This window comes from Aulonocara sp. 'chitande type north' Nkhata Bay, linkage group LG14 (assembly GCF_057382095.1).
Source record: "Aulonocara sp. 'chitande type north' Nkhata Bay isolate Kocher_YH1m ecotype deep benthic linkage group LG14, A_spYH_male_GT1.1, whole genome shotgun sequence".
Taxonomy (NCBI): Eukaryota; Metazoa; Chordata; class Actinopteri; order Cichliformes; family Cichlidae; genus Aulonocara; species Aulonocara sp. 'chitande type north' Nkhata Bay.
The window spans coordinates 19,897,468-19,909,471 of NC_141357.1; the positions used below are offsets into that span (position 1 = coordinate 19,897,468).

At 37.6% G+C, this 12,004-nt stretch overlaps 1 protein-coding gene across 2 annotated transcripts in view; it reads right to left on the reverse strand.

Annotated features, from left to right (window-relative positions):
* Window positions 1–395: 395 nt before the first annotated feature.
* Window positions 396–12,004, reverse strand: part of LOC147314478 (leucine-rich repeat and fibronectin type III domain-containing protein 1-like protein) — a 194,423-nt gene continuing 182,814 nt past the window's right edge. For both annotated transcript variants that reach the window (XM_086261431.1, XM_086261430.1), the window contains one exon: window positions 396–1,290. The gene's annotated coding sequence lies outside the window, so the exon portion shown is untranslated. The remainder of the gene's footprint in view (window positions 1,291–12,004) is intronic.

A 12,004-nucleotide genomic window follows, 5' to 3' on the forward strand; every position in this document is an offset into this window, starting at 1 on the left:
GCAGGTCTCTTGCATATATGTCAAAGTACTATAGCTCCCTCCACCTGTTATGATTACGTGTGAATGGAGAATAACAGAAAGCTCCATCTAAGACTGAATAAAATAACGCTGTACTGTCAAAAATGAGGGGTCTGTATGTAAAGGATGTAACTCTAATCCCCCCTTTATTTTACTTTTAATCTAACAGAATATTTCCTAATTATCTCATATTTTCAATCAGTAGATGTTCATTTTGTAAATGATATTACTAAATAGATTTAAAACATAATATCCCATCATATGTGCAGGTGTGCAGCATGCCCTAAAAATGTTAGTTTTAGTTTTTTAAGGTTCATTTTAGTTTTAGTTAACAACTACAGCTACAACAAAAAAATCAAATACTCAGAGTGGCCAGTCTGGAGAAGGTCATCCATTTTTGTTTAATTTTATTAGAAAATATCCACACACCATAAAAATTACATGTACAAAACTATAAGATTTGAAATTGCTTTATGTACACATACAAAAGATAAAGCCCAAAGAAAAAAGTAAGAGGAATACAGGAAGGGGAAAAGTGAAGACAATGTGTTTTTATTTTTTTGGGTGGGGCGTGGGATGTGTTGCTTCTGGAATAGGTCAAAAGTTTTGAGGTTCTCCATCTAGTTCCTGGTCTTCTACCGATCTGCAGGGAGCTGTAATCATGACGATAATCATTATGGAATGGCTGGGAGTGCAATTCCATGCACAGATATGAATAATGCATATCCGTGATGCCGTATATATCACATATCCCTTTTTCACAAACCAGAGTCAAAGCACGAAAATGGTAAGGAGATGCTAGTAACAAGCACCTGGAATATTCTGATGATTAATATAAAGGGATATCTGCCAGACACATGAAGATGGAACTCCTCACAGATAGAACATTAGGTGAGATGTGGCCTGTTATCGCTCATGCCGTGTGCACGTAAATGCACTCCACTGTGGTAATAATGAAAGAGATAATGGAGATGTGCAAGGCCTAGATGACAACAGCTGAGCTATTAGCAATGTAAGTTGTGCAGTAATATACAGTCATACAGCATTTTTCTTCACATTAAACTATTCTGATTTGTAGTGCAGAACTCTTTTAGAACTCTTGTAAACTTATTCTGTGATGAAGGTTAAGGTTGATGATGTTTCGGATAAAAATCTTGGATGATATCAATAATGACTCATGATTTGGAACCCTGCTACTTGGCTTGTTTTCTCTTAACCATTAATTTGTCTTTCTGGACTTCAGACATGCGGCTTTCCTTCTGGTCACTGGGTCTGAAAGACAAAAAGAGAAAGAAATTAGTTTGGAATATAGACCCAGAATTGTTTTAAAATTTCAAATATACGAGGGTTTAAAATGACTTGTCCTACTTATTTCCTCACCACAAGACACGCTTTGTTACCACCTGATATGCACAGCAGCCATACTTTTAGCCTAAAGCTAAAGGAAATGTGCCTTTTATCTGAATAACAGCTGTTCTTATTGTGTCAGGGGCAACATATCTGAAATGTGTTTTTGTTTGTGTATAAAAAGATTTTTTCTAAAAGGCCACAGGGATTTGACCACTTTTTATTTTTCATTTCTTCTGTCAGTTACATCTCTGCGGATTAGATCAAGCCAAATCCACAGACGATTACACTTCAAATTGAAGAGAGCTCTTAAAAGAGGTATTTCCTGTGCAGCCCCAGTGAGAACACATCTGCATCCCGCATGGGTTGGTTGTGCCTTGTTCCCATAAAAAGAGACAAACTAGCAACTAGGTTAGTGTTAATACAATCACCACAAACTAGACAGCTTTGTCACTTTCAGTGCTCTAGAGCACATGGAAAATCAAGTGTTTGACGTGATAACAATGATAAACCTCAACTTTGTGCAGTCAACTGATCACGTACAGCTGTTAAACCTGCAAAATAGTTATTTAATATTAATGTGCGTTTCAAAAGCCCCTAATCTGACAACAGCTACAAAATTACATAATGGGGCCTCATAATCCCCTGTTTAAACAGAATGAATATGTGCGCAATACAGTATTAAATGACTATAGATTTATTGAGAAAATGTGAACAAAGGCATCATACTCTTTGTAAAACTGGCCTCATTAGTACTGTAATGTTAGCATGCTAAAATGATTACAGTAGTGGTCACACTGTAAGTATTCCATGTGGGGGAATCTGGTGCTCATTGATTGGAGTGTAGGAAAGAGACGATTTAATGGTGATGCTTAAAAATAAATACATAAATAAATATGGAAAAGGGGTGACCGACTGGACCGGTGGTTGGTGTGTGTAACACATGGGTGACAATGCCACAAGCAACGAGCAACAGGTTAGACACCTAATAAGTTACTGTGCACACCAATAGGGCCATATTGTGCTCTTTGTGAACACCTGAAAGACTCACCCTCCAACACCATCCACACCTATCCTTCCTAAGACAAGCACAAGAAATCAATCTAACGATGGGAGTTTCTCTTCTGCCTGCATGAGCAAATTATTTTCTTCTAAAAGATAAATGCAAGGGTTCTAACTTAAAGTCTGTCTAGTTGATAGATGTGCAAATGCTTTTTATACCACCGAATTCCTGCCACAACAGCCTGGCAAATGTGCGTGTGCGTAGCCTCGGTGACACCTCCTGCTGCAGGAACAACTGCAAAGATGTGTTTTAATCATTTTGCAGGTATTCATAAGCCCGGTTGCCCCGATAACTCCCCATCAACGTCTTTATCAGGTGTATAACAGTTTTCTAGTATGTAACATTAGATTTTCAAACATGGGTGCTCGTTAGCATCACAGATGGTCTCTTGCTTTTTTTTTATTGTCACTCTGCATTCAGACAAACACATTGCATGCATTATCCTGACTACTGTGTTTAAATGCTTGAAATGAAAGTTGAATTATCAACTATAGGTGACGAAGTTAATTAATGTCACACTGTATTAAAATGTATTGAATTTCTAATTTCTGTGAGTATAGTCATAGAAAAGCAATTAATCTGCATTCGCTATACTTTATCTTACTCTATGTACTAGAGCAATTACAGCCATGCAGAATTTCATTTATCGGGAAGAAAAATGCAAAGCTGTAGCTAATTACATGGAAATTGATCAAGGTGTTTTATGTTTTGAGTTGCCATTTTGTAACCTTCTGAAAAGCACTAACATATTAGTTTGTTTCTGTCCCCGACCCACTCCCCCCAAATGCATCCTGAAGGTGCACCATACATCAAACAGAGCTGTGGCCTGCTGATGAAATACAGGTACAGCTTTTGTGCGTTACTAGAGGGCGGGAGGGAGAGAGAGAGAGAAGATTCTTTTTATACACAGGACATATATAATTATATGTTCTATATCAAGTAATCAAGTAATGCTGAGCAGCAAATTTGCAGCATTCAATTATCGTTTTCCTTTTTCCAGCTACTGCTATTATAGGGATTGTCTCTCTCTCACTCGTGCTCTCTCTCTCTCTCATGTGCATACACGTTCCTCTGATGAAACACAGTTGACTTTTACAAGTCCGTGTATCACTAAATGTCAGCCAGTTTCACTTGCTATCATGTTTGATTTTTAACATGGCTATAAATATAATCACTGCTCCCACATGCGAATCACAGGCTCTCAGTGCCAATTAATGATTATTCGGCTGTCCTGAGTGCAGCGTTGTGCTGTATACGGCAGATAAAAACAAAACAAAAAAATGCCCACTGCCAACAAATCCATCCAGCAGATTTAAATAGTGTTGTCGATAAATGGTGAAACTCTGCCACGATTGCTGAGCGCTACAGTAATATTTATAAGCGGGGACCAGGTGAAGGTAAAATTACTGCTTTGCTTATTTTTAGCTCTGAAATTCATATTCCAAAAATCACTTGGTTTGATGTGATTGTGGTGGTAGGCTGTCGACACAAATTGACAGCAATGCTTTTAAATGGCTGATTATGCTACTGACCTTCACAAACTGACACTGGAGCATTTAGAGCAATCTCTTTTGCATAACAAATCCTGCTGGTGCTCAGATGTTGCATGAAAACACCCCACACAAAACAAGAAAAACAATGGCTTTTAACATTCTGCAGCCCAGTCCTAAAAATGATTTTAGTACTGAACGTGGCCCAGAAAGATTAATTTTGTTATCTGAGGAATAGTTTACTACTCACAGACCTTGCTCCCAGGAATACAACAGGCTAAAATGCAAAAGTTTTGAACTGAATGACACATGCACCAGTTAGCTGCGATATTAAAATGAACACAGGACCTCTGGGTATGTCCCGTGGTGTCTCATAGAGTGCTGGCAGTAGATCTTTCAGGTTCTGTGAGTTTGAAGGTGGGGCCATGGATTAGGCTTGTTCTGTCTAGCACATCTGGCATATGCTTAGAGCGGGCTCCTATTTTAAGCCATTTCTGAACAGGAACATTGTCCTGCATGTGTCATGGAATTATTGGTAAAAAAAAAAAACTGAATAGTTGTTATATTCAATGAAGGACCTCTTCTTGGCATCACCTTAATATATTTGTAAATGTAAAAATTTCATTTTCTATACTATTAAAAACTTGCATCTCTTTTGGTTTAATTGACGAAGAGATGGTCTAGGAAACTGCAGGGCACGGCATGTAAAACCAGAGGTCAGGATGATACGGGCAACTGGCCAAACGGGCAGTTAGCCAAGCTAAGAGAAATGATGAACCAACCAATGCTGACGCTGGCCTGACAGCAGCCACTAGTGGGAATATGTATTTAGGTGGTCAGCTATATTCAAATGTTCTCATGAATGAAATGTCTGGTGAATGCCCTGAATTATTAAACTTATCTATTTTTTCAGAATTTGGTACAAATGTTGACTTAGACTCAAGAAAGAAATAATTAGGCGCTGTCAGTTAAAGATCAAGGTCAACGTGACACATCTGTCTCGTTCTTGCAAATCTCTCAGGAACACAGAGAGGAAATGTTATCACATCTGGCACATTTACCTTCACTTTGACTCACGGGTGAACAGATCAGAATTGGGAAGTCAGAGTGAGAAAACACATTTTAATGATTTTTCATTTTCTATTCGAAAAGGACAAAGACCAAGTCAACACTCTAATTTTCTGCAAGAACACATTTGTTTACCATTATTTGTTGGGAACAGAGGGGGTGGATTGTGACCATAAGTCAAAGCTGTTCAGATGTTTGGTGTCAACTTATTGCATTTTGCTTTAATTTATGTATATCAGTCTAGACAGATGTAAGCTGCAGCTTGACTGGTTGGTGGTGGCATCAGGGAGTAAGTAAGCAGAGAGCAAACTTATTTAGCCTCTGAAGTCTCATCGGACAATACACATCTTTTTTTCATCATTCACTTCTTCATCTAAACATATTCACCAGCTCTGTTAGCAATCTGTGGAGGTCTGGTGTACTTCACTGGGACATATAATTCGATATCTGTATCTTTCTAAGCATGTCTGTCTAACCACCTTAGGTGAATATTAGTAAAAAGACAAATCATCCAAGTTCACAAAAGCTGACTGGTGATTTTCCCTCGGATAACGCACTGTAAATGACTGATGTGCTAAAGTAGAACATTAGTCATCTGTAGTTTCTTTTAACTCTGTGTTGTTAATTACTTTCACCTCTGTGTAATTCCCCTCCTGTCATTCCCTCATCAGCCCTCAGTGTATAAGTAGTCCTGTCTCCCTCTTTGTCTGTCTATGGCAGTTTTTTTTAATATCTGCTTGTTACCCTTTAGAGTTTGTTTATTAGACTTTTTTTTTTAGCCATTTATTCTTGATTTTTGTTGAACCTTTGTATTGTGCATCTGGGTCCTTGCCTCTACACTCCACACACTGTGGCACAATGAGCTTCTGAAAGGAAAAGTGCTGAAGCCAATCTTTCATCCCAATTTATTGACACAGACCTGTGATGTTGCATGTTCTTTCAAAATGTTTATTTTTTTTCCATTTTGGTTACAGTTTTGTCAGATAAGCCCAACTGCTTACTCTCTATTTAACTTCCTGAAAAGAGCTATACTTCTTTCCAGAGCTTTAATCCTTCTATTGAGAAAGAGCTCGTGAATTATGACCAATATGGATTTAGGCATTAAAAATGCTCAAGATTTAAAATTTCTAACCACATTAAACACTTAAATTATTATTAGTTTTACAGTTTAAAATTACAGTTTATCAAATATTATGATTTGTGGAAAGACATCTGATAACACCACTCTCACTTTTGGGATCCTTCAAATATATTCTAGAGCTACTCCAATTCATTGTCACCTGACTGCAGCAGTACTGCCCTTCTCATTATTTAGCACTTCAAATGCAATAAATAATCTCATAAGAATCCAGCGTTTTATATTTTTAATAAAAAAGTGCCATTGTAAAACTCTTGGCTCACAGAACTTAATTATCAAGCTTTCATCCAAGTCCTTGTAAGTGATGAACCTTGGTGACAACCAAAGGTTGATAGGGAAAAATGTGTATTGCTGGAAAGCTGACTTTAGGTGCAAAGAGGTGTGAGAAGATGCACCAAAAATCTATCTAGGGACTGTTTGCAGTCAAATAGGCTTGTTCCATTCACACTACAGGTGACCAAAGCAATCTGGGAGTGACCAAAACAATAATTTGCAAATTACTCCTTCTACAACTTCTTGATGCCACCAACTAGGTTGCTGGCTATCTATTAGTTGGGTGACTGAGGTCAGGGAATATCCATTTTCCTCTAGCTGCTGGAGGTTGCCAAGGGGCTGTTGACCAAGCTCTGGAGATGTGTGATTGGGGGAAAAGTTATAAGATATATATTTAATTTTTTGGAGTATGACGTTAAAACCCTTGGTACTTATTAACTGTTTATGTATCTCTCCACTTCCACATGCCTTGATTTTACATATTTGATAGCAATGTGAACCATTCACCTAAAATATCTTTAAAAAAAGGGGGGGAATTCATTGTATTAGATTATTCTGTTATTATATGTTACCTTATATATATGTAATCAAAGTAGTTGAATTAGAATACTGCTGTAGATCATATTATACCCTTTAATATAGAGTGTGTGAGCTGTATGTAGTTTAGTTCTCGTTATACTTTTGAGTTAAAAGAACATATTCACTTATTAGTTTATTAGACAAGTGTGCATCACTCTGTATCCTTGATCTGCTGTGAATGTGTTACATGCTTAACTGTTGAATCATGAAGAGAAGATTGTAAGCAGGAGACTCTGTGTCTAAGACAGGGGAGATAGACAGACCACATTCCATACCCCCACCTTACAGAAAGCAGAGAAACAACTGCCGAGGTCATAACTTAGGCGCTGTAACAGAGAAAGAATGTGATGTTTTGGCTTTTACGACTAGATGGGGGCCACTAGAGACTATAAAAAGCTGAGCAGCCCGTCACCATTTTGAGACTTGCTGTGACCCTCTTCAGGCATGTCTCCCCATCATGATGGTTCTTATGCTCTTAAGTGTTGAATTGTATGGAAATAAATGATTGTTGATTGAGCATAAATACACCGAGTATTGTCCTTCCTTCAGCCCAAAGATTCAAAGAATTGGGAGATTTCAACAACTTGGTGCCGTGACCCGGATCTTTGGTGTGCTGAGGAGGGGCAGATTTGGCCTTTGGTGAGATCGTGAGGCGAGGTGAACAGAGGACCGGTCCAAATATAAAAAGGTAAGCACAGCCTGTTGTATTATAAATACCAAATGTGCATATTGGGCTTTCCAAATTAATCTGTTCACTGAGTCACATGTATTTTCACAGTAAATTTGTCGGTGTCTGGTTTTTGGCGCAAGATACTAACAACATAAGTTGAGGCTGAATCCCAGTGTGTTAAATAAACTGCTTCTACCGAGAAACTAATAAGACACTACGTTGAGCTAGTTGCAGTAAACTGCTTCTACCGAGAAACTAATAAGATACTACGTTGAGCTAGTTGCAGCCACTTTACCTTCCACATTTAATTTTGTCTAATACTGGCTTCTGTAGCAATAATACATTAGAATTTCTTCTGAAGACGCGGCCATTAGTTCAGTACATTGAAGTCGAGGTTTGAAGTTTGTTTATGGTGTCGGTTACGTCCTGGCTCTTGCCGGCTATGAAATAGAAGTTGATTTAAGGAAAAGCAGATGCTGGCTCACGGTGCAGTTGAACGCTGGCAACGCGAGAGCGAAACACAAACTATATTTTGCCCAACACAAAAATATCTCCTCATGGTGCACTTGTGACAGAAAAAACACTGTCCCAATTAAAACTAGGAAAAATAAAGATGAGTGTTTTCTTGGGGGGGGAAACACCTATAATATGCCTCGTACGTTAGTGAAAATGCATGTTATAACATCACACAAAGAATGAAACATGCTCAGAATGTACTCGTTAAAATAGATGCACATATCCACTGCACGTGACATGACGTTTCCATAGGAATATCTCGTCTTGCTGAATGTGTGTCCACGTGTTCACACATTTGTTCATCTGTGCACATCATCTGCCTTGCAACAAGATCTTTCATTTGCCATCTAGAAGAGGCATCATACAATAAACACGCTTAAAAATAAACATGCATTGTGTGTATGCATTGTCATCTGTGATTCATACTATCATTTTTTTTCTTTCTGAGTAACCAAAGACACCCTTATAGCACAATACAGCTGTATCTCAATAGACACTGCATAATCCTCCACACATCCCACTTGCTGTTCTCCTGTCTTCTGTGTATTCTTTCTCCTTTCGTTCTCCTCCTATTTCACTCCTGCCCATCGCCGTCACGTCCTCTCTTCTCTCCTCTTCTTTTTCAAACTGTTTTTCTCCTTTCTGCTCTACAAAATCTTCATTTACGTAGCTTCTTATCATCCTCAGATTCTCCTTCTCATTTCACTCTTCTACCTAACAGTCCAGTTCAACAAGCCTTACTGGCAGGATAAAATCGTGCCTGAAGCACTTGTGTATACCAGAACACCACATTAGCCTATAGTGGAAAAGCATGCATGGATATTTTGAATTATCTCACGGAGCCCGCATTTCCTGCTGGTGTTAGCATTTCTTTCCTACATTTTCACATTATTCTCCCTCTGGTACATGTGAGCTTCTCTCACTGTTAGGACATGCTCTTGTAGGATTCTCTACTTATATCATTATGGATCAGACACCACAGTAGTACACACACACACACACACAGACACACACTCCATGCTCACAGCGTAGACATTTTGTGTATTAATTTTGTGTATTTTCCTTTTCTAATATCTTGAACAGCTGTTTTTAGATATGTAAGTGTAACTGACAGAGACCTCATTCACTTGTACAAATAAATCAAATATAATAATTTTGATGATGATGATTTTCTACCATTTTTGACATGCTTAAACTGATCAATATGCCTTTTTTTCGCATAGAGGTTATAATTAATGCACAAAAATAGGATCTTAGCATGCTATAATGACCTGAGCTTAACTTTAAACATAAAATAATGTCTTTCATTTGCAGAAACCGTCATTCACTTTAACAACTTACAGAATGGAAGGTAAAAAAAATGGCCATCGTTTTTATTAGTGAAGATAATGTTTTTTTCTTTGTTTCTTCCCCCAGCTGAACGATCTTGTCGTGGAAGGGATAAGCACTATATTCATGTAGGATGATAAACCAAACTGAGGTCATTAACATTAAACGTTAAGGATTATGTGAACCCCTGTCACATGAGAAAAAACAATGTCATAAATCAGTTTGACACGTCAGTTAACGAATTACATAAATTTGTTATCAATCATGTTGCATTATGTAACAATGCAAAAGACCAACCAATGCACTTTTGAGATAATGCTGTGCAGTCTGAAGAGGTCATTACAAAAATCAATCACTTTGTGTTTAATAACAGCGTGCTAATTGTTAATTATTATGATCAGAGCTGAGTTTGCTAGTGTCAGTGTTGCTAGTGTGCAACATTTGGCTTTTCACAAAAGCTGGAATGACATCAATACCCTTTATGTCATTGCAACAATTACAATGGAATGAATCAATTTCTGTAGTTCATCACACACTAACAAGTTGGCAAAGATTTAATGTGAATGTACAAAATAAAAAGAGCTTCAGCCAAAGGCGCTAAAGGCTAGTTGGAAGATAAAAGAAGAGAAATGTTCGCTTATCAGTTTTGTCTTGTTTCTCTCTCTCTCTCTCTGCGGACAATCATCAGCATCAATAGTCAGAGGAGATGCTTACGGGTGTAAACAATTTGTGATATCTAAACCACTTCTGCAATCACACTTTCACATAGAAAGTGAGTTCACATAGATGCACACAGACAATTACTACGGTCATAGGTATATAAAAACTGTTAACTGTGATTGAAGTACTCTTAACAGCCACTTTGGTTCTTGTGTTTGTGTGCCAGACCAAGAACACTGACTGATTGATTCATTGCTGGTGCCATTACTGAATGAACAATGAAGGTGTCTGTGTCACTTTGTAATTGAAATGCAAATTTAAGCTGGAGACACCATCATTACTGGTTGTCCCTGCAACATCTCATAACCATCACTTACCAGAAGAAAATAACATCTTTGTTGTGCTGCCCAGTCAAAACACAGCAGAAATCACACATTTCCTGTTACATTTCCTTTAACGTTATATACAGGAGTAATTACATGTCTGTAACATTTTAAAAATTTCTCTTGTTTTTATTTTACTTACTGAATCCTGTGTTCAAACTGCAACTACATTTAGTTTCTGATGTAAATAAACTTAAACTGGACTAAGTAATTACTGTAGGAACACCCCCCCCCCCCCCCCCCCCCCAAAAAAAAAGCACAAGCACGTTCTTAGAAAACCATAGAAAAAACGTCAACACTTTCTCATATTCTTAATTTATTCTTAACTTTCCTATTGTTTCTATTGTTCGCATCTTATTCCCCAACTCATATCAGATCCCTTGTTACCTCATTTTAAGAGAAAAAGCTACTTATAGTTACTTATAATAGGAAAAAAGTCTTATTTTGATTAAGCTGGCAAGTCTATGGATGGCCATTTAACATTTTATGTGTATTTATTGCACTGTTTCCCCACAATCAAGCCAATTTCTCTCCATTTTTTATGATATTTATGATATCAAGAGCTATCCCTCACAGTGAGCTAATTTCCCTACATAAACACCACTGCAAAAGCAACTAATCAGATTGTGCTCTGCACAGAACTGCTGTTAAAGAAAATTATTGTTTGTTAAACGCAAAGGTAAATGCTCTCAAATTATGAGAGGAAATAATTCTGTTTGTATTTCATGGCAATTACACCACGGCCTTAAATTGCCTATTTTTTTGTGTAAACACAATAATTGGATCAGTTAAATTAAGACTAGTTGATAAAATGCTCTTTGTAGAATTATGAATCTCTTATAAGCAAGTTATTAAAGCAGTGTTTCCATCTGTGGCAAACAGAGAACAGTACATCTACTATTTGATTAAAATTCATTTGAAACAGTGTGGGTGCCATTGACACTACATGGCAGGGGGAAAGCCAAATTATGTGGAGAAAGATATACTTTCAATGAGCTAAAGCTGCATGACCATTCTAATCTCTGCTGTTTTTCATTTAAAGCCATTTAAGATAAAAGGGGCACTTTCTTTGTGCCTTTTTATCTTTTGTAGATTTCTGTCAAATAAAGATCAACATCGCTTTATGAAGTCTGGAACAAGATTTCTAAAACGACAACAACAAACAAATATTGTTGTGATTACCTCTAATAAGAGGATAAATTCAATCTATAAGTGAAGATCTCTTTTTAGGCTGAGCGCTGGATAAGTTCTGAAGCTTCAGACATCAGCTTCTGTGCTGACTAAGCAGATATTATTGACCCCCCTATCCTCCCATACAGGCAAAGACCATCCCCGGGGCTGTGCTGTTCACTCATAACCATATCCTCCTGCAGCATATTATATTCTCCACCAGTATTCAATCACAGGCTCAGGCGGGAAGGGAAAAAGTGATCTGATGGACAGAGGGAGTGATATGTATGAGATAAGGAG